The following is a 22,472-nucleotide window of genomic DNA, read 5'->3' as shown; positions in this document are numbered from 1 at the left end:
ACTATGGGCCCAACCAGTGGATTTCGCCAGCTTACTGATTGCTGCATGAACTTCATAAAGATGAAGGAACTCTAGGACAGGATGTATATATAGTTTGATCGAGTAAGTAATGAAAGGGTAAGAGTGAGGTTGAGAAAACAGAAGAGGGTGTGTTGAAATGGTTTGGACATATGGAGAGAATGAGTGAGGAAAGGTTGACTAAGACGATGTATGTGTCAGGTGGAGGAAACAAATTGGAGGTGGAAGGATGAAGTAAAAAAAAGTTTTAGTGATTGGGGCCCTAACATGCAGGAGAGTGAGAGATGTGCAAGGAATAGAGTGAATTGGAATGATGTGGTATATCGGGCTCAATGTCCTATCAATGAATAGAACCAGGGCATGTGAAACATCTTGGGTAGACCATAGAAAGGTCTGTGGGGCTTGGAAGTGGATAGGGAGTTGGACTGAGTGTGAACGAATATAGCCTTTTTTGTCTATTTTCCTGGCACTACCTTGCTGATGCAGGGGGTGATGATGCTGTTTCCTGTGGGGTGGGGTTGCACCGGGAATGGATGAAGGCAAGCACGTATGAATATGTACATGGGTATATATATGTACATGTCTGTGTGTATATATGTGTGAATATATTTTATGTAAGTGTACGTGTATGAGTGTGTGTGAATATATGCGTGTATGCAAGTGGATGGGTCTTTCTTCATCTGTTTCCTGGCGCTACCTTGCTTATGTGGGAAATGGCGATTCAAGTAATATATATATATTTTGGGAGCAGCTGAATGAGTGTGTTAGTGGTTTTGATGCACGAGACCGGGTTATAGTGATGGGTGATTTGAATGCAAAGGTGAGTAATGTGGCAGTTGAGGGAATAATTGGTATACATGGGGTGTTCAGTGTTGTAAATGGAAATGGTGAAGAGCTTGTAGATTTATGTGCTGAAAAAGGACTGGTGATTGGGAATACCTGGTTTAAAAAGCGAGATATACATAAGTATACGTATGTAAGTAGGAGAGATGGCCAGAGAGCGTTATTGGATTACGTGTTGACAGGCGCGCGAAAGAGAGACTTTTGGATGTTAATGTGCTGAGAGGTGCAACTGGAGGGATGTCTGATCATTATCTTGTGGAGGCTAAGGTGAAGATTTGTATGGGTTTTCAGAAAAAGAAGAGTGAATGTTGGGGTGAAGAGGGTGGTGAGAGTAAGTGAGCTTGGGAAGGAGACTTGTGTGAGGAAGTACCAGGAGAGACTGAGTACAGAATGGAAAAAGGTGAGAACAATGGAAGTAAGGGGAGTGGGGGAGGAATGGGATGTATTTAGGGAATCAGTGATGGATTGCAAAAGATGCTTGTGGCATGAGAAGAGTGGGAGGTGGGTTGATTAGAAAGGGTAGTGAGTGGTGGGATGAAGAAGTAAGATTATTAGTGAAAGAGAAGAGAGAGGCATTTGGACGATTTTTGCAGGGAAAAAATACAATTACGTGGGAGATGTATAAAAGAAAGAGACAGGAGGTCAAGAGAAAGGTGCAAGAAGTGAAAAAGAGGGCAAATGAGAGTTGGGGTGAGAGAGTATCATTAAATTTTAGGGAGAATAAAAAGATGTTCTGGAAGGAGGTAAATAAAGTGCATAAGACAAGGGAGCAAATGGGAACTTCAGTAAAGGGCACAAATGGGGAGGTGATAACAAGTAGTGGTGATGTGAGAAGGAGATGGAGTGAGTATTTTGAAGGTTTGTTGAATGTGTTTGATTATAGAGTGGCAGATATAGTGTGTTTTGGTCGAGGTGGTGTGCAAAGTGAGAGGGTTAGGGAAAATGATTTGGTAAACAGAGAAGAGGTTGTGAAAGCTTTGCGGAAGATGAAAGCCGGCAAGGCAGCAGGTTTGGATGGTATTGCAGTGGAATTTATTAAAAAAGGGGGTGACTGTATTATTGACTGGTTGGTAAGGTTATTTAATGTATGTATGACTCATGGTGAGGTGCCTGAGGATTGGCGAAATATGTGCATAGTGCCATTGTACAAAGGCAAAGGGGATAAGAGTGGGTGCTCAAATTACAGAGGTATAAGTTTGTTGAGTATTCCTGGTAAATTATATGGGAGGGTATTGATTGAGAGGGTGAAGGCATGTACAGAGCATCAGATTGGGGAAGAGCAGTGTGGTTTCAGAAGTGGTAGAGGATGTGTGGATCAGGTGTTTGCTTTGAAGAATGTATGTGAGAAATACTTAGAAAAACAAATGGATTTGTATGTAGCATTTATGGATCTGGAGAAGGCATATGATAGAGTTGATAGAGATGCTCTGTGGAAGGTATTAAGAATATATGGTGTGGGAGGCAAGTTGTTAGAAGCAGTGAAAAGTTTTTATCGAGGATGTAAGGCATGTGTACGTGTAGGAAGAGAGGAAAGTGATTGGTTCTCAGTGAATGTAGGTTTGCGGCAGGGGTGTGTGATGTCTCCATGGTTGTTTAATTTGTTTATGATGGGGTTGTTAGGGAGGTGAATGCAAGAGTTTTGGAAAGAGGGGCAAGTATGAAGTCTGTTGTGGATGAGAGAGCTTGGGAAGTGAGTCAGTTGTTGTTCGCTGATGATACAGCGCTGGTGGCTGATTCATGTGAGGAAGTGCAGAAGCTGGTGACTGAGTTTGGTAAAGTGTGTGAAAGAAGAAAGTTAAGAGTAAATGTGAATAAGAGCAAGGTTATTAGGTACAGTAGGGTTGAGGGTCAAGTCAGTTGGGAGGTAAGTTTGAATGGAGAAAAACTGGAGGAAGTAAAGTGTTTTAGATATCTGGGAGTGGATCTGGCAGCGGATGGAACCATGGAAGTGGAAGTGGATCATAGGGTGGGGGAGGGGGGCGAAAATTCTGGGAGCCTTGAAGAATGTGTGGAAGTCAAGAACATTATCTCGGAAAGCAAAAATGGTTATGTTTGAAGGAATAGTGGTTCCAACAATGTTGTATGGTTGCGAGGTGTGGGCTATGGATAGAGTTGTGTGGAGGAGGATGGATGTGCTGGAAATGAGATGTTTGAGGACAATGTGTGGTGTGAGTTGGTTTGATCGAGTAAGTAACGTAAGGGTAAAAGAGATGTGTGGAAATAAAAAGAGCATGGTTGAGAGAGCAGAAGAGGGTGTTTTGAAATGGTTTGGGCACATGGAGAGAATGAGTGAGGAAAGATTGACCAAGAGGATATATGTGTCGGAGGTGGAGGGAACGAGGAGAAGTGGGAGACCAAATTGGAGGTAGAAAGATGGAGTGAAAAAGATTTTGTGTGATCGTGGCCTGAACATGCAGGAGGGTGAAAGGAGGGCAAGGAATAGAGTGAATTGGATCGATGTGGTATACCGGGGTTGACGTGCTGTCAGTGAATTGAATCAGGGCATTTGAAGCGTCTGGGGTAAACCATGGAAAGCTGTGTGGGTGTGTATGTTTCCTTGCGCTACCTCGCAAACGCGGGAGACAGCGACAAAGCAAAAAAAAAAAAATATATATATATATATATATATATATATATATATATATATATATATATTTTTTTATTATACTTTGTCGCTGTCTCCCGCGTTTGCGAGGTAGCGCAAGGAAACAGACGAAAGAAATGGCACAACCCCGCCCCATACACATGTATATACATACGTCCACACACGCAAATATACATACCTACACAGCTTTCCATGGTTTACCCCAGACGCTTCACATGCCTTGATTCAATCCACTGACAGCACGTCAACCCCGGTATACCACATCGCTCCAATTCACTCTATTCCTTGCCCTCCTTTCACCCTCCTGCATGTTCAGGCCCCGATCACACAAAATCTTTTTCACTCCATCTTTCCACCTCCAATTTGGTCTCCCTCTTCTCCTCGTTCCCTCCACCTCCGACACATATATCCTCTTGGTCAATCTTTCCTCACTCATTCTCTCCATGTGTCCAAACCACTTCAAAACACCCTCTTCTGCTCTCTCAACCACGCTCTTTTTATTTCCACACATCTCTCTTACCCTTACGTTACTCACTCGATCAAACCACCTCACACCACACATTGTCCTCAAACATCTCATTTCCTGCACCTCCATCCTCCTGCGCACAACTCTATCCATAGCCCACGCCTCGCAACCATACAACATTGTTAGAACCACTATTCCTTCAAACATACCCATTTTTGCTTTCCGAGATAATGTTCTCGACTTCCACACATTCTTCAAGGCCCCCAGAATTTTCGCCCCCTCCCCCACCCTATGATCCACTTCCGCTTCCATGGTTCCATCTGCTGCCAGATCCACTCCCAGATATCTAAAACACTTCACTTCCTTCAGTTTTTCTCCATTCAAACTCACCTCCCAATTGACTTGACCCTCAACCCTACTGTACCTAATAACCTTGCTCTTATTCACATTTACTCTTAACTTTCTTCTTCCACACACTTTACCAAACTCAGTCACCAGCTTCTGCAGTTTCTCACATGAATCAGCCACCAGCGCTGTATCATCAGCGAACAACTGTGTGTGTGTGTGTGTATGTTGAAATTTATAGGTATGTATATGTGCGTGTGTGGATGTGTATGTATATACATAAGTATATTCGTGGGTTGGGCCATTCTTTCGTTTGTTTCCATGCGCTACCTCTCTAATGCGGGAGACAGCGACAAAGTATAATAAATGAATATAAGTTTGAATTGAGATAAACTGGAGGATGTGGAGTGTTTTTGATATCTGGGAGTGGACTTAGCAGTGGATGGAACCATGGAAACAGAAGTGGGTCACAGGGTGTGGGAGTGGGTGAAGGTTCTGGGAGTGTTGAAGAATATGTGGAAGGCAAGAATGTTATCTGAGAGAGCAAAGATGGGTATGTTTGAAGGAATTGTGGTTCCAAGAATGTTATATGGTTGTGAAGTATGGGCTATAGATAGGGTTGTGCAGAGGATGGTGGATGTGTTGGAAATGAAATGTTTGAGGACAGTATGTGGTGTGAGTTGGTTTGATCAAGTAAGTAATGAAAGGGTAAGAGAGATGTGTGGTAATAAAAAGATTGTGGTTGTGCAAGCCATCACTGCTTCCCTAAATACATCCCATTCCTCACCCACTCCCCTTACGTCCTTTGCTCTTGCCTTTTTCCATTCTGCACTGTCTTTCCTGGTACTTCCTCGCATAAGTCTCCTTCCTAAGCTCACTTACTCTCACCACTCTCTTCACCCCAACATTCTCTCTTCTTTTCTGAAAACCTCTACAAATCTTCACCTTCGCCTCCATAAGATTATGATCAGACATCCCTCCAGTTGTACCTCTCAGCACATTAACATTCAAAAGTCTCTCTTTCATGTGCCTATCAATTAATACGTAATCCAGTAACGCTCTCTGGCCACTTGTTCTTTTTACATATGTGTACTTATGTATATCTCTCTTTTTAAACCAAGTAATCCCAGTCACCAATCCTTTTTCAGCACACAAATCTACAAGCTCTTCTCCATTTCCATTTACAACACTGAACAACCCATGTACACCAATTATTCCCTCAACTGCCACATTACTCACCTTTGCATTCAAATCACCCATCACTTTAACCCGGTCTTGTGCATCAAAGCTGCTAACACACTCACTCAGCTGCTCCTAAAAACTTGCCTCTCATGATCTGTCTTCTCATGCCCAGGTGCATAAGCACCGATAATCACCCATCTCTCTCCATCCACTTTCAGTTTTACCCATATCAATCTAGAGTTTACTTTCTTACACTCTATCCCATACTCCCACAACTCCTGTTTCAGGAGTAGTGCTACTCCTTCCTTTGCTCTTGTCCTCTCACCAACCCCTGACTTTACTCCCAAAACATTCCCAAACGACTCTTCCCCTTTACCCTTGAGCTTCATTTCACTCAGAGCCAAAACATCCAGGTTCCTTTCCTCAAACATACTACCTATCTCTCCTTTTTTCTCATCTTGGTTACATCCACACACATTTAGACAATCCAGTCTGAGCCTTCGAGGAGGATGAGCACTCCCTGTTTGACTCCTTCTGTTTCCCCTTTTAGAAAGTTAAAATACAAGGAGGGGAGGGCTTCTAGCCCCCCGTTCCCATCTCCTTTAGTCGCCTTCTACAACACGCGGGGAATGCATGGGAAGTATTCTTTCTCCCCTATCCCCAGGGATATTCAAACTTACCTCCCAATTAACTTGTCCCTCAACCCTACTGAACCTGATCACCTTGCTCTTATTGACATCTACTCTCAACTTTCTTTTTTCATACACTTTACTAAACTCAGTCAACAACCTCTGCAGTATCTCACCTAAATCAGCCACCAGTGTTGTATCATCAGCAAACAACAAAACTGACTCACTTCCCAAGCCCTCTCATCCAGAACAGACTGCATACTTGCCCCTCCCTCACCACTCCTTCCATAAACAGATTAAACAACCATGGAGACATCACGCACTCCTGCCACAAACCGACATTGACTGGGAACCAATCACTTTCCTCTCTTCCTACTTGTACACATGCCTTACATCCCTGGTAAAAACTTTTCACTGCTTCTAGCAACTTAACCTCCTACACCATATACTCTTAAAACCTTCCACAAAGCATCTCTATCAACCCTATCATATGCCTTCTCCATCTGTTTTTCTAAGTATTTCTCACGTTCATTCTTCAAAGCAAACACCTGATCCACACATCCTCAATTATTGATGAAGCTACGCTGCTCTTCCCCAATCTGATGATCTGTACATGCCTTTACCCTTTCAATCAATACCATCCCATATAATTTCCCATTAATACTTGACAGACTTATGCCTCTGTAACTTGAACACTCACCTTTATCCCCTTTGCCTTTGTACTATGGCATTATGCATGCACTCTGCTACTCCTCAGGCACTTCACCATGATCCATACATATGTTGAATATCCTTACCAACCAATCAGCAACACAGACACCCCCTTTTTTTAATAGATTCCACAAATACCATCCAAACATCCAAACCTGCCACCTTGCTGACTTTCATCTTCCGTAAAGCTTTCACTACCTCTTCTCTGTTTACCAAAGCATTCTCCCTGACCCTCTCACTTCGCACACCACCCTGACCAAAACGCCCTATATCATCAAACGCATTCAACAAACCTTCAAAATACTCAGTCCATCTCCTTCTCACTTCATTACTACTTGGTATTACCTCCCCATTTGCCCCCTTCCCCCCAATGTTCTCATTTGTTCTCTTTTCTTGGGCACGTTATTTACCTCCTACTAAAACATCTTTTTATTCTCCCAAAAATTTAATGATACTTTTTCACCCCAACTCTTATTTGCCCTCTTTTTCACCTCTTGTACCTTTTTCTTGACCACCTGCCACTTTCTTGTATATATCTCCGAGTCATGTGCACTTCTTCCCTGCAAAATTGCCCAAACGTCTCTCTCTCCTCTTTCACTAACAATCTTACATCTTCATCTTACCACTCACTATCCTTTCTAATCTGCCCACCTCCCACCCTTGTCATGCCACATGCATCTTTTGCACAAGCCATCACTGCTTCCCTAGATACATCCCATTCCTCCCCCACTCCCCTTACATCATTTGTTCTCACCTTTTGCCAATATACACTCAATCTCCCATGGTACTTCCTGACACAAGTCTCCTTTCCATGCTCGCTTACTCTCACCACTCTCTTCTCCCCAACATACTCTTCTTTTCTGAAAACCTTCACAAATTATCACCTTTGCCTCCACAAGATAGTGATCAGACATCCCTCCAGCTGCCCCTCTCAGCACATTAACATGTATAATTCTCTCTTTTACATGCTCGTGAGTTACCACATAATCCAATAATGCCCTCTGACCATATGTCTCTCCTACTCACATGCATATACTTCTGTATATCTCTCTTTTTCCATAAATGCTACATACAAATCCATTTGTTTTTCTAAGTATTTCTCACATACATTCTTCAAAGCAAACACCTGATCCACACATCCTCTACCACTTCTGAAACCACACTGCTCTTCCCCAATCTGATGCTCTGTACATGCCTTCACCCTCTCAATCAATACCCTCCCATATAATTTACCAGGAATACTCAACAAACTTATACCTCTGTAATTTGAGCACTCACTTTTATCCCCTTTGCCTTATACAATGGCACTATGCAAGCATTCCGCCAATCCTCAGGCACCTCACCATGAATCATACATACATTAAATAACCTTACCAACCAGTCAACAATACAGTCACCCCCTTTTGTAATAAATTCCACTGCAATAGCATCCAAACCCACTGCCTTGCCGGCTTTCATCTTCCGTGAAGCTTTTACTACCTCTTCTCTATTTACCAAATCATTTTCCCTAACCCTCTCACTTTGCACACCACCTCGACCAAAACACCCTATATCTGCCACTCTATCATCAAATACATTCAACAAACCTTCAAAATACTCACTCCATCTCCTTCTCACATCACCACTACTTGTTATCACCTCCCCATTAGCCCCCTTCACTGAAGTTCCCATTTGCTCCCTTGTCTTACGCACTTTATTTACCTCCTTCCAAAAGGAGAAGGCATATGATAGAGTTGATAGAGATGCTCTGTAGAAGGTTTTAAGAATATATGGTGTGGGAGGCAAGTTCTTAGAAGCAGTGAAAAGTTTTTATCGAGGATGTAAGGCATGTGTACGTGTAGGAAGAGAGGAAAGTGATTGGTTCTCAGTGAATGTACGTTTGTGGCAGGGGTGTGTGATGTCTCCATGGTTGTTTAATTTGTTTATGGATGGGGTTGTTAGGGAGGTGAATGCAAGAGTTTTGGAAAGAGGGGCAAGTATGCAGTCTGTTGTGGATGAGAGAGCTTGGGAAGTGAGTCAGTAGTTGTTCGCTGATGATACAGTGCTGGTATCTGATTCATGTAAGAAACTGCAGAAGCTGGTGACTGAGTTTGGTAAAGTGTGAAAGAAGAAAATTAAGAGTAAATGTGAATAAGAGCAAGGTTATTAGGTACAGTAGGGTTGAGCGTCAAGTCGATTGGGAGGTAAGTTTGAATGGAGAAAAACTAGAGGAAGTAAAGTATTTTAGATATCTGGGAGTGGATCTGGCAGCGGATGGAAGCATGGAAGCGGAAGTGAATCATAGGATGGGGGAGGGGGCGAAAATTCTGGGAGCCTTGAAGAATGTTTGGAAGTCGAGAACATTATCTCGGAAAGCAAAAATGGGTATGTTTGAAGGAATAGTGGTTCCAACAATGTTCTATGGTCGCGAGGCGTGGGCTATGGATAGAGTTGTGCGCAGGAGGGTGGATGTGCTGGAAATGAGATGTTTGAGGACAATATGTGGTGTGAGGTGGTTTGATCGAGTAAGTAATGTAAGGGTAAGAGAGATGTGTGGAAATAAAAAGAGTGTGGTTGAGAGAGCAGAAGAGGGTGTTTTGAAATGGTTTGGTCACATGGAGAGAATGAGTGAGGAAAGATTGACCAAGAGGATATATGTGTCAGAGGTGGAGGGAACGAGGAGAAGTGGGAGACCAAATTGGAGGTGGAAAGATGGAGTGAAAAAGATTTTGAGTGATCGGGGCCTGAACATGCAGGAGGGTGAAAGGCGTGCAAGGAATAGAGTGAATTGGATCGATGTGGTATACCAGGGTCGACATGCTGTCAGTGGATTGAACCAGGGCATGTGAAGCGTCTGGGGTAAACCATGGAAAGTTGTGTGGGGCCTGGATGTGGAAAGGGAGCTATGGTTTCGGTGCATTATTACATGACAACTAGAGACTGAGTGTGAACGAATGGGCCTTTGGTGTCTTTTCCTAGCGCTACCTCGCACACATGAGGGGGGAGGGGGTTGTTATTCCATGTGTGGCGAGGTGGCGATGGGAACAAATAAAGGCAGACAGTATGAGTTATGTACATGTGTATATATGTATATGTCTGTGTGTGTATATATATGTGTACATTGAGAGTTATAGGTATGTATATTTGCGTGTGTGGACGTGTATGTATATACATGTGTATGTGGGCGGGTTGGGCCATTCTTTCGTCTGTTTCCTTGCGCTACCTTGCTAACGTGGGAGACAGCGACAAAGCAAAATAAGTAAATAGATAAATAAATATCTCTTTTTAAACCAGGTACTCCCAATCACCAGCCCTTTTTCAGCACAGATCCACAGGCTCTTCATTTCCTTTTACAACACTGAACACCCCATGTACACCAATTATATCCTCAACTGCCACATTACTCACCTTTGCATTCAAATCACCCATCACTATAACCTGGTGTCGTGCATCTAAGCTGCTAACACACTCATTCAGTTGCTCCTAAAGCACTTGCATAGGCACCAATAATCACCCATCTCTCTCCATCCACTTTCAGTTTTACCAACATAAAGCTGGAATTTACTTTTTTACACTCTGCCTCCTACTCCCACTTAATTGCTGTTCTCTGCATCAGTTAGGTAGTGCCAGGAAACAGACAAAGAACAGCCTGTCCACTTATATACAGATTTATGTACATGAACTCCCATACATGTACATACGTATACCTTTACAGATCAACATGCACACATATGCATATATATATATACACATCTGGGAGTGGATCTGGCAGCGGATGGAACCATGGAAGCGGAAGTGAATCATAGGGTGGGGGAGGGGGCGAAAATCCTGGGAGCATTGAAGAATGTGTGGAAGTCGAGAACATTATCTCGGAAAGCTAAAATGGGTATGTTTGAAGGAATAGTGCTTCCAACAATGTTGTATGGTTGCTAGGCGTGGGCTATGGATAGAGTTGTGCGCAGGAGGTGGATGTGCTGGAAATGAGGTGTTTGAGGACAATGTGTGGTGTGAGGTGGTTTGATCGAGTAAATAATGTAAGGGTAAGAGAGATGTGTGGAAATAAAAAGAGCATGGTTGAGAGAGCAGAAGAGGGTGTTTTGAAATGGTTTGGGCACATGGAGAGAATGAGTGAGGAAAGATTGACCAAGAGGATATATGTGTCGGAGGTGGAGGGAACGAGGAGAAGTGGGAGATCTAATTGGAGGTGGAAAGATGGAGTGAAAAAGATTTTGAGTGATCGGGGCCTGAACATGCAGGAGGGTGAAAGGAGGGCAAGGAATAGAGTGAATTGGATCGATGTGGTATACCGGGGTTGACGTGCTGTCAGTGGATTGAATCAGGGCATGTGAAGCGTCTGGGGTAAACCATGGAAAGTTGTGTGGGGCCTGGATGTGGAAAGGGAGCTGTGGTTTCGGGCATTATTGCATGACAGCTGGAGACTGAGTGTGAACGAATGGGGCCTTTGTTATCTTTTCCTAGCACTACCTCGCACACATGAGGGGGGAGGGGATGGTATTCCATGTGTGGCGAGGTGACGATGGGAATGAATAAAGGCAGGCAGTGTGAATTGTGTGCATGGGTATATATGTATGTGTCTGTGTGTGTATATATATGTGTACATTGAGATGTATGGGTGTGTAAGTTTGCGTGTGTGGACGTGTGTGTATATACATGTGTATGGGGGTGGGTTGGGCCATTTCTTTCTTCTGTTTCCTTGCGCTACCTCGCAAATGCGGGAGACAGCGACAAAGCAAAATGATAATAATAAAAAAAAATAATATACACATATATACATTTGTACATTTTTATACTTGCTTGCCCTCATCCATTCTTGGCGACACTATGCCCCACAGAAAACAGCATTGCTAACCTCCACTTCAATGAGGTAGTGCCAGGAAAATAGACAAAAAAAGGCCTCATTTGTTCACACTCAGTCTTGGCTGTCATGTGTAATGCACCGAAACCACAGCCCCCTGTCCACATCCAGGCCCCACAGACCTTTCCGTGGTTTACCCCAGATGTTTCTCATGCCCTGGTTCAGGTTATTGACAGCATATCGACCCTGGTATACTACGTCATTCCAGTTCAATTTATTCCTTGCACATCCCTCACCCTCCTGTATGTTCAGGCCCTGATCACTCAAAATGTTTTTCACTCCATCCCACTACCACTTTTAATTTGGCCTCCCACTTCTCCTTGTTCCCTCCACCTCTGACACTTATATCCTTTTTGTCAGACTTTCCACACTCAATCTATGTCCAATTCATTTCAACAATCCTTCTTCTGCTCTCTTAACCACACACTTTTTATTACCAAACATCTCTCTTATCCTTTCATTATTTATTTATTTATTTATCTATTTATTTATTTATTTATTACAGCTAGATAAGGAAACCAGAGATTTTATGGAATTCCTGGAAGTTTTGGTTATTTTGCACATTTACTTTTTCTCTCGGAGACTTCAGGAAGTTAAGATATTTAGGAATTTTACTATGTCCTCTCATTTTTGTTAGTGTCTTTACACTGTCACTGATTAACTGTAATCTTTTTGAAGAGATTGCTTGGGATTTCTCTATGACTTTTGTACTTGCCCAGGAAGCAGGTTGATATTTGTAAACTTATTTAAGACAGTGATCGGACTGAACCTAGGACATGACAAAAATGTTGCTGTTGTATGAGATACTTTGTACAAGAGACTACCCGCAAGCCAGGTTATTGTAGTTTCCTTGCTGACACTTCTTTAATCAAGATTTCATCTACCAAAAAAAGAATACCACAGTATTATGGAAAGTGAAATCTGCTGGTGTGAATACTCGTACTAAGGGAAGAAGTGACTTATTACCACTTGTGCAAGTAAGTTGATCATACTTACATTTGCCATAAATCTAATATCTGGCATATCCAGCATATAAATTTGGTTATTTTTTGCAATTTAGTCAAACTATTATCTGTTTTGATTATGACTTACTTTATTAATGATGAATGGTTGATACACAGTATTTTAGTTCTAAAATATAGTAGAACAATTTGAGTGTAGTGAGTATTACTCTAATAAGATGAGATCTTTTTCACTTATCATATTACTATTTTCAGGTATGAAATCCTCCATTGCAATGATGTAGAAAAGCTGATAAAGAAACTTGCTATTCTGGATAAACCCCCTTCTGCTTTGTAACTATTGAAGAAACTCTGGATGTTGTTGAGCATGCTTATGTTGCGACAGGTTACTGAGGATGTGACTAAAGTATGCAAACATATTCACCAAGGCCCTGGAAGTATTCAAATCCATGTGTGTGGAATACCAAACTAGAGAGAGACCAGTGATCTAGGATGTGGTTGTTTATCTTGTTTTCCATAAGGAATTTGCGTCCAGAGGACAGTTTTTTCTGTTAGACGTGCAAGCCATGCCCTGCTCTAACTACAAGTAGATCATGGTGCACCCAGACTTTGACCTCTACAGAGTAAACTATTGCAGAAGTTGCCTTCCAACTATTGGCTGTTCTCTAACTTCTTCTTGTCCCATCCGTTTTCAGAATGATAATGGCTTTTAATTCACATCTCAGTTGATCACAGAACTGAAGATGATTTTGCCAAGCATAACTTTGGTTCAGTTGATCACAGAACTGAAGATGATTTTGCCAAGCATAACTTTGGCTCCTGCCAATCCTTGTCACCCATGAAGTCTAGGTTCTGTGGAATGCACCACTGTTGATATCAAGGATATGTTAGTGGTCTGGCTGGTGGATAACAACACTCACAACTTGATAATAGGTCTCAAGTTTGAATAGCTTCAGAACTCTTCTTACCATTCAGGAATCGAATGTTCTCTATACTCAACTGTGTTTGGTTTTGAGGCTCGTGTTGGTGTTACATCTTCATCACTACCCACAGAAGGGATTGTTGAGGTGGATAATGAGGATGACCTTGCTCTAGTCTCTGGTGATACCTTACCAGATACAACAGCAGAGATAACAAAACATTGCCTTCAACATACATTATCATTGATATGCAGACTCTGTTTACCAGCATTGTGATGACTCCAAACTGCAACCTGTATCCCCTAAAGCCACCACCGCAACACAATCTGTAATAGACAGTCCACCTCTACCAACCCTACAGTCCCTGGAAGACGACTCAGATCAGATCAGGAAGTTTCGAACTGAGGCATACACTGGTCAGATATCTCATGTGGAAAGTATGATAAAATACAGCCACTTAGATCTCAAAGGTGATAACAATAGGGACAGTATCATAATCCCTTTCCTGGAAGTGGGCCATGGTTGAGGTGTTGAGAGTCATTATCAACAGGAACTTAATGGTGTGGACCAATATGAGATTGCCATAAAGGATAGGGTTGTGAAGTAATAGTACTCCAGAAACCAGTTTGATCTCTGTCCTCATCAATTGTTAAGAGCTGATGATGTGAAACAGGGCAACTCTGTGTCATTACATACAGCTGTCATCACTTACTTTGCTTGTGGTGGACAAGGATTTAAGAAATGTAACTGCAGTGGAGGGAAGAAGTACCAAACAAATCAGTGCAAATGCTTGAAAGCTAAGGTGAAGTGCAACTCTAGGTGCCATAGTACTTGACCTGTGTTAATGAAATGAACATTGTCTAGTGGACTTTTTTGGAGTGTTTTATTTGACATAATTGCAAGGGATGTTTTAAGATTAAACAGATAAGCTTTTTTTGATAAATAGTTTGAGCTTTTTATGTTTGTCATAATCACCTGGGGTGTTTTCCAATTTGAACAATGAAATTGTAGATATGCAGGTGGTTTCCATACATGAAATATTGATGACATTCTCAGGTACATAGTCTTTAACTTTATATTTGAGCTGATCACAAGTGATGTTTTAAAACTACATGTATCAATGATTTCTTAGATGTTCAAGGGTTAAAACAGAATATTTGATAACCTTTAGTGTGTGTTTTTTTTCCTTATGTACTTTAAGAATCCTTGTCAGACAACTGTACGAAATGATTTGAAACTAAAACAATAAATTCTTAGTTGTTCATGTTCATTGCGATAATGTAGAACAGTAACTAGCTAATAAAGTAGAAATATGATAGCTCAAATATCATATGCCTTATGTAATTCTAAGGTTCCTGGGCAAAGCATGAATGACACGGAGTAATCCCTGTCCCCTAAATGAATTAAGGTTATTGATATAGTTTAAAAATGATGACAGTCATTCAGTGATATTGTGAAATTCCTTGATATTGTAGTCACCTCCTGAAGTCCTTGAGTGAAATAAAAACATGAAATTATCAAAAACTTAAGGAATTTTATGGAATCGCTGGTTTCTTGGTCTTACTTCCTGCCTAGTTGCCCCAGGAGTCCTTTCTGTCTTTATGAGGCTCTTGCAGCTTTCAGGAAGCTGGCCATGTTCACTGATTAGAACCAAAGGCCACATTGTTGTGACATGTTTGCATCTGTATAGGCCAATAGAGTAGTGCCTGATGTCTTCATTATGGTAAATGCATTGCAGGCATAAGGGATCTTGGGATGTGTTGAAGTGGCCTTTGTAATTCTGTAAGGATGGATGTTGTCCAGAGGCTAGATAGGAGGAGAGTATGACTCGTGTGTTTGTCTGGGGAATGTGATATCTGAGAAATGTATCTCTGGTGGATTGTAGTGTTAGACTCGGTTGGGAAGGCAGTTGCTAAGTGCTTGTTGGGTTGTTTAAGTCTATGTGTGTTTTGTCAGTGTTATTTGTTGGGGATTGTGGATCTGTAAGTAGAGATTATGGAAGTTTAAGGTAAGGATAAGCTTTGTATTTCTACTTAGGAGTTGGTGGATAGTTGCAGAGTGGGATTGGTGGTTAGTTATAGAGTGGGTTTTGGTGGGAGGGGTCAAGTGCCATTGTGTCGAGCATGTTGAGTTGTTCTGAGTGCATTATTTTGTGTGTTTTGTGGTATAGTTATGTTTGCTTTTGAGAGGACAGAAGACCATGCAGATGAGGCACAGTTTAAAGTGGAGATGCTGATTAGTTTGTAGAGGATGTTGAGGGATTTTTTTCCCTAATTCTGGTGCCAGTTAGTGTTGTGAGAGCATTTAGTGTGTGTGTGTGTTGCTTTTGTGCTGTTATTGGTGTGGGGAGTGAATGTTGTGTGTTGTACATGATGCCTAGAGTGGTTGGTATTTTGTTCAGTGGGAGTGATTGTCCACTCGTGGTGACTGGAGGATGTAAGCTGGCTTCATTTCTGTTTGGGGTCAAAAGCGTCATTGAAGACTTATGAGGAGATGCAGATATTCTGTTGCTATTGTGGCGTCGGAATATTGTGATGTTATTGTGAGGTCATGCGCTTATGAAAGGACCTTCATGTTGAGGTTTGCTTGGGGTGGTTGGAGGTTGTGTAGAAAGAGATTGAAGAAAGTTAGATAAAGAATACCCTAGGGATATCCATTGTAGAGTTTGTGGTTTAGAGGTGAGCCATTGAGAGTGACTCTTGCAATGTGGCTGGTTATGAAATTGGTCATCTACTTGTATTTTTTCTGTGAGGATGTCTCTTGGGACTATGTCAGGTGCTTTGTTGACATCTGCCACAAGAACTGCGTAGGAGAGGGAGTTCTGGTGTTTTGAATCTATCTTAAGATATGTTGTGTGAAGTCATTGTGTAGCATGTTAATAGTGTTTGGGTCTGAAGCCATGTTATTTAAGTGAGAGTGGTATGTTTTGTTTGATTCTGTTGTGGTTAATTTTTTTCATAGTTTGGATACAGAAAATAGAAGTGATATAGGTCAGTAAGAGGAGAGGGAATTGGAAGATTTTGGTTTTGTTATAATGTTGGCAAGTTTCCATATGTTAGGGACTTTGTTGTATAGCCAAGACATAGGCCACATGCATAGTGAGAGTTTGTGTGATCTTAGAGTTATTTTTAACACCTAAAGAAGGTGTTAAAGATTTTTCGGTTGGTGAATGTAGCTTACATTGATTGCCTTAATAACCCTGGCAATTGATAGACCTGAAGCCCAAACAACCAACCAATGTAGCCAAGAACAGTTGAAGATATCTTTAAAAGATATCTTTTATCCCTGGGGATAGGGGTGAAAGAATACTTCCCACGCATTCCTCGCGTGTCGTAGAAGGCGACTAGAGGGGACGGGAGTGGGGGGCCGGAAATCCTCCCCTCCTTGTATTTTTAACTTTCTAAAATGGGAAACAGAAGAAGGAGTCACGCGGGGAGTGCTCATCCTCCTCAAAGGCTCAGACTGGGGTGTCTAAATGTGTGTGGATGTAACCAAGATGTGAAAAAGGAGAGATAGGTAGTATGTTTGAGGAAAGGAACCTGGATGTTTTGGCTCTGAGTGAAACGAAGCTCAAGGGTAAAGGGGAAGAGTGGTTTGGGAATGTTTTGGGAGTAAAGTCAGGGGTTGGTGAGAGGACAAGAGCAAGGGAAGGAGTAGCAGTACTCCTGAAACAGGAGTTGTGGGAGTGTGTGATAGAGTGTAAGAAAGTAAATTCTCGATTAGTATGGGTAAAACTGAAAGTTGATGGAGAGAGATGAGTGATTATTGGTGCATATGCACCTGGGCATGAGAAGAAAGATCATGAGAGGCAAGTGTTTTGGGAGCAGCTGAATGAGTGTGTTAGTGGTTTTGATGCATGAGACCAGGTTTATAGTGATGGGTGATTTGAATGCAAAGGTGAGTAATGTGGCAGTTGAGGGAATAATTGGTATACATGGGGTGTTCAGTGTTGTAAATGGAAATGGTGAAGAGCTTGTAGATTTATGTGCTGAAAAAGGACTGGTGATTGGGAATACCTGGTTTAAAAAGCGAGATATACATAAGTATACGTATGTAAGTAGGAGAGATGGCAAGAGAGCATTATTGGATTACGTGTTAATTGACAGGCGCGCGAAAGAGAGACTTTTGGATGTTAATGTGCTGAGAGGTGCAACTGGAGGGATGTCTGATCATTATCTTGTGGAGGCTAAGGTGAAGATTTGTATGGGTTTTCAGAAAAGAAGAGTGAATGTTGGGGTGAAGAGGGTGGTGAGAGTAAGTGAGCTTGGGAAGGAGACTTGTGTGAGGAAGTACCAGGAGAGACTGAGTACAGAATGGAAAAAGGTGAGAACAATGGAAGTAAGGGGAGTGGGTGAGGAATGGGATGTATTTAGGGAATCAGTGATAGATTGCGCAAAAGATACTTGTGGCATGAGAAGAGTGGGAGGTGGGTTGATTAGAAAGGGTAGTGAGTGGTGGGATGAAGAAGTAAGATTATTAGTGAAAGAGAAGAGAGAGGCATTTGGGTGATTTTTGCAGGGAAAAAATGCAATTGAGTGGGAGGTGTATAAAAGAAAGAGACAGGAGGTCAAGAGAAAGGTGCAGGAGGTGAAAAAGAGGGCAAATGAGAGTTGGGGTGAGAGAGTATCATTAAATTTTAGGGAGAATAAAAAGATGTTCTGGAAGGAGGTAAATAAAGTGCGTAAGACAAGGGAGCAAATAGGAACTGCAGTGAAGGGCGCAAATGGGGAGGTGATGACAAGTAGTGGTGATGTGAGAAGGAGATGGAGTGAGTATTTTGAAGGTTTGTTGAATGTGTTTGATGATAGAGTGGCAGATATAGGGTGTATTGGTCGAGGTGGTGTGCAAAGTGAGAGGGTTAGGGAAAATGATTTGGTAAACAGAGAAGAGGTAGTAAAAGCTTTGCGGAAGATGAAAGCCGGGAAGGCAGCAGGTTTGGATGGTATTGCAGTGGAATTTATTAAAAAAGGGGGTGACTGTATTGTTGACTGGTTGGTAAGGTTATTTAATGTATGTATGACTCATGGTGAGGTGCCTGAGGATTGGCGGAATGCGTGCATAGTGGCTTTGTACAAAGGCAAAGGGGATAAGAGTGAGTGCTCAAATTACAGAGGTATAAGTTTGTTGAGTATTCCTGGTAAATTATATGGGAGGGTATTGATTGAGAGGGTGAAGGCATGTACAGAGCATCAGATTAGGGATGAGCAGTGTGGTTTCAGAAGTGGTAAAGGATGTGTGGATCAGGTGTTTGCTTTGAAGAATGTATGTGAGAAATACTTAGAAAAGCAAATGGATTTGTATGTAGCATTTATGGATCTGGAGAAGGCATATGATAGAGTTGATAGAGATGCTCTGTGGAAGGTATTAAGAATATATGGTGTGGGAGGAAAGTTGTTAGAAGCAGTGAAAAGTTTTTATCGAGGATGTAAGGCATGTATATGTGTAGGAAGAGAGGAAATTGATTGGTTCTCAGTGAATGTAGGTTTGCGGCAGGGGTGTGTGATGTCTCCATGGTTGTTTAATTTGTTTATGGATGGGGTTGTTAGGGAGGTGAATGCAAGAGTTTTGGAAAGAGGGGCAAGTATGAAGTCTGTTGTGGATGAGAGAGCTTGGGAAGTGAGTCAGTTGTTGTTCGCTGATGATACAGCGCTGGTGGCTGATTCATGTGAGAAACTGCAGAAGCTGGTGACTGAGTTTGGTAAAGTGTGTGAAAGAAGAAAGTTAAGAGTAAATGTGAATAAGAGCAAGGTAATTAGGTACAGTAGGGTTGAGGGTCAAGTCAATTGGGAGGTAAGTTTGAATGGAGGAAAACTGGAGGAAGTAAAGTGTTTTAGATATCTGGGAGTGGATCTGGCAGCGGATGGAACCATGGAAGCGGAAGTGAATCATAGGGTGGGGGAGGGGGCAAAAATCCTGGGAACCTTGAAGAATGTGTGGAAGTCAAGAACATTATCTCGGAAAGCAAAAATGGGTATGTTTTAAGGAATAGTGGTTCCAACAATGTTGTATGGTTGCGAGGCGTGGGCTATGGATAGAGTTGTGCGCAGGAGGATGGATGTGCTGGAAATGAGATGTTTGAGGACAATGTGTGGAGTGAGGTGGTTTGATCGAGTAAGTAATGTAAGGGTAAGAGAGATGTGTGGAAATAAAAAGAGCATGGTTGAGAGAGCAGAAAAGGGTGTTTTGAAATGGTTTGGGCACATGGAGAGAATGAGTGAGGAAAGATTGACCAAGAGGATTTTGTGTCGGAGGTGGAGGGAACGAGAAGTGGGAGACCAAGTTGGAGGTTGAAAGATGGAGTGAAAAAGATTTTGTGTGATCGGGGCCTGAACATGCAGGAGGGTGAAAGGAGGGCAAGGAATAGAGTGAATTGGATCGATGTGGTATACCGGGGTTGACGTGCTGTCAGTGGATTGAATCAGGGCATGTGAAGCGTCTGGGGTAAACCATGGAAAGTTGTGTGGGGCCTGGATGTGGAAAGGGAGCTGTTGTTTCGGGCATTATTGCATGACAGCTAGAGACTGAGTGTGAACGAATGGGGCTGTTGTTGTCTTTTCCTAGTGCTACCTAGCACAAATGAGGGAGGAGGGGGATGGTATTCCATGTGTGGCGAGGTGGCGATGGGAATGAATAAAGGCAGACACTGTGAATTGTGTGCATGGGTATATATGTGCGTGTCTGTGTGTGTGTATATATGTGTACATTGAGATGTATAGGTATGTATATTTGCGTGTGTGGACGTGTATGTATATACATTGTGTATGGGGGTGGGTTGGGCCATTTCTTTCGTCTGTTTCCTTGTGCTACCTCGCAAACGCGGGAGACAGCGACAAAGCAAAATAAAAAAAATTAAAAAAATTATCTTTAAAGTGCTTGGATTGCAAATTGAGTGTTATTTTTTTATATGAAAGTTTGGAATGCTGTCAGGACAGGAGAGAGTATAAAAGTTTTAATTGGTTGGTATATGTAAGTAGGAGTGAAAGGTGGGTGAACAATTGTTTCAGGATGGATTTTGTGTAGGTTTTAAATGGTAATCTTAGGTGTGAGGTTTGTGTGAGACTGATTTTTTTAGTAGTTGCTCATGAGTATGTTTGTTTGTTCTTTGAGAGAAGGGATTTCAGATATCTATGGAGGTTGACTGCTGGAAGTTTTGGGATAGATGTATGGTTTGCTGATTGTGTAGGCTTAGGGTATTGAGAGGTTGCAGTTGGTTTATGAGTGGTTCTCCTTGTTGATCAGTGGATCGTGGGTGTGACTTTTGAGCCAAAGGGAATCATGGTCACTGAAATCTCCAGAGATAGTTGTTGGGCGTGTTGGTGAGGTTTTGCAGTTGGGGAGTGTATCTGGGGAACGTGGAGGGGAAGGTATGTTATTTTTTTTTATTATACTTTGTCGCTGTCTCCCGTGTTTGCGAGGTAGCGCAAGGAAACAGACGAAAGAAATGGCCCCCCCCCCATACACATGTATATACATACGTCCACACACGCAGATATACATACCTACACAGCTTTCCATGGTTTACCCCAGACGCTTCACATGCCTTGATTCAATCCACTGACAGCACGTCAACCCCGGTATACCACATCGCTCCAGTTCACTCTATTCCTTGCCCTCCTTTCACCCTCCTGCATGTTCAGGCCCCGATCACACAAAATCTTTTTCACTCCATCTTTCCACCTCCAATTTGGTCTCCCTCTTCTCCTCGTTCCCTCCACCTCCGACACATATATCCTCTTGGTCAATCTTTCCTCACTCATTCTCTCCATGTGCCCAAACCACTTCAAAACACCCTCTTCTGCTCTCTCAACCACGCTCTTTTTATTTCCACACATCTCTCTTACCCTTACGTTACTCACTCGATCAAACCACCTCACACCACACATTGTCCTCAAACATCTCATTTCCAGCACATCCATCCTCCTGCGCACAACTCTATCCATAGCCCACACCTCGCAACCATACAACATTGTTGGAACCACTATTCCTTCAAACATACCCATTTTTGCTTTCCGAGATAATGTTCTCGACTTCCACACATTCTTCAAGGCCCCCAGAATTTTCGCCCCCTCCCCCACCCTATGATTCACTTCCGCTTCCATGGTTCCATCCGCTGCCAGATCCACTCCCAGATATCTAAAACACTTCACTTCCTCCAGTTTTTCTCCATTCAAACTCACCTCCCAATTGACTTGACCCTCAACCCTACTGTACCTAATAACCTTGCTCTTATTCACATTTACTCTTAACTTTCTTCTTCCACACACTTTACCAAACTCAGTCACCAGCTTCTGCAGTTTCTCACATGAATCAGCCACCAGCGCTGTATCATCAGCGAACAACAACTGACTCACTTCCCAAGCTCTCTCATCCCCAACAGACTTCATACTTGCCCCTCTTTCCAAAACTCTTGCATTTACCTCCCTAACAACCCCATCCATAAACAAATTAAACAACCATGGAGACATCACACACCCCTGCCGCAAACCTACATTCACTGAGAACCAATCACTTTCCTCTCTTCCTACACGTACACATGCCTTACATCCTCGATAAAAACTTTTCACTGCTTCTAACAACATTCCTCCCACACCATATATTCTTAATACCTTCCACAGAGCATCTCTATCAACTCTATCATATGCCTTCTCCAGATCCATAAATGCTACATACAAATCCATTTGCTTTTCTAAGTATTTCTCACATACATTCTTCAAAGCAAACACCTGATCCACACATCCTCTACCACTTCTGAAACCACACTGCTCTTCCCCAATCTGATGCTCTGTACATGCCTTCACCCTCTCAATCAATACCCTCCCATATAATTTACCAGGAATACTCAACAAACTTATACCTCTGTAATTTGAGCACTCACTCTTATCCCCTTTGCCTTTGTACAATGGCACTATGCACGCATTCCGCCAATCCTCAGGCAC

At 42.4% G+C, this 22,472-nt stretch overlaps 1 protein-coding gene and 1 pseudogene across 5 annotated transcripts in view; both read left to right on the top strand.

Moving 5' to 3' along the window:
• The window catches only part of LOC139757955 (uncharacterized), a 751,714-nt gene that overhangs the window by 312,073 nt on the left and 417,169 nt on the right, over positions 1–22,472 (top strand). The window lies entirely within an intron of this gene.
• LOC139753222 (uncharacterized) lies at positions 3,793–14,856 on the top strand (annotated as a pseudogene).

The sequence above is a fragment of the Panulirus ornatus genome, chromosome 2 (assembly GCF_036320965.1).
Source record: "Panulirus ornatus isolate Po-2019 chromosome 2, ASM3632096v1, whole genome shotgun sequence".
NCBI classification, from domain to species: Eukaryota; Metazoa; Arthropoda; class Malacostraca; order Decapoda; family Palinuridae; genus Panulirus; species Panulirus ornatus.
The sequence above is the reverse complement of the archived record's forward strand: the minus strand, read 5'-3'. Positions and strand labels throughout refer to the sequence as shown.